Raw genomic sequence first — 1,194 nt, 5'->3', positions numbered from 1 at the left:
TAATAAATAAAAATAAAAAATAAATAAAACTATCTGGGTATGGTGGCTTTTGCACTTGTAGTCCCAGTTACTTGGGAGGATGAGGTAGGAGGATCTCTTCAGACTGGGGCATGGAGGAGGCTGCAGTAAGCCGGGATCATGCCAAGGGTGACAGAGCAAGACCCTGTCTCAAAAAAAAGGTGGTGACAGTAGTTGCCTCTGAGGAGGAGGAAATTACAGTGGGAAGGGTCTGCTTTTTATTGGAATAGGTCTTGTACTATCTGACTCTTTATGTGTATACATAACTTTGAAAACAAAAAGTAAAGAAAGAATGAAAAGTAAGAGAGGGCGTGGGCGCAGTGGCTCACGCCTGTAATCCCAGCACTTTGGGAGGCCGAGGCGGGTGGATCATGAGGTCAGGAGTTTGAGACCACCCTGGCCAACATGGTGAAACTCCATCTCTACTAAAAATACAAAAATTAGCTGGATATCGTGTTGGGTGCCTGTAATCCAAAGTACTCAGGAGGCTGAGGCTGGAGAATCACTTGAACCTGGGAGGCGGAGGTTACATTGAGCCCAGATCTCGCCATTGCACTCCAGCCTGGGTGACAAGAGCGAAACTCTGTCTCGAAAAACAAAACAAACAAAAAAACAAGAGAGGAAATAAATAAGAGACATAAGTGTAGAGGAGAGTGTTTTGTTTGGTTTCCCCTTTCCTTCTTGCTCTTTTTTTTCTTCTTCCCTCCCTCTTTCCTTAAATAGAAGAGACTTATGTGGGCTTATTTACCATGGAGGAAGAGCCATAGACACAGGTTGGGGAGGGGTGTGGTTTGGTGCATCAAGGTCTCAGTGGAGGTGGGAGGACAGCCGTCTGAGCACAGGTGCAGGGATTAGCTTTGAACTGGAGAGGGCATCTTAACCTTGGTTGTGTAGGAGAATTGGTGTAGATGTCACTGTTTGTCAGTAGGAGGTGGGAAATTGAAATTATTCATTCTTCATTGCCTAATCTCTGTGAAAAACAGAAGTCATTTTGAGCATGAGGAAGGCAGAAAATTAGTGTGTAGGTAGCTGGGTGCTCACACCTGTAATCTTACCACTTTGGGAGGCTGAGGCGGGGGAATCACCTGAGGTCAGGAGTTTGAGACCAGCCTGGCCAACATGGTGAAACCCCGTCTCTACTAAAAATACAAAAATTAGCGGGGCGTGGTGGCGGGC

Source organism: Colobus angolensis, unplaced genomic scaffold, assembly GCF_000951035.1.
Source record: "Colobus angolensis palliatus isolate OR3802 unplaced genomic scaffold, Cang.pa_1.0 Scaffold47, whole genome shotgun sequence".
Taxonomy (NCBI): domain Eukaryota; kingdom Metazoa; phylum Chordata; class Mammalia; order Primates; family Cercopithecidae; genus Colobus; species Colobus angolensis.
The sequence above is the reverse complement of the archived record's forward strand: the minus strand, read 5'-3'. Positions refer to the sequence as shown.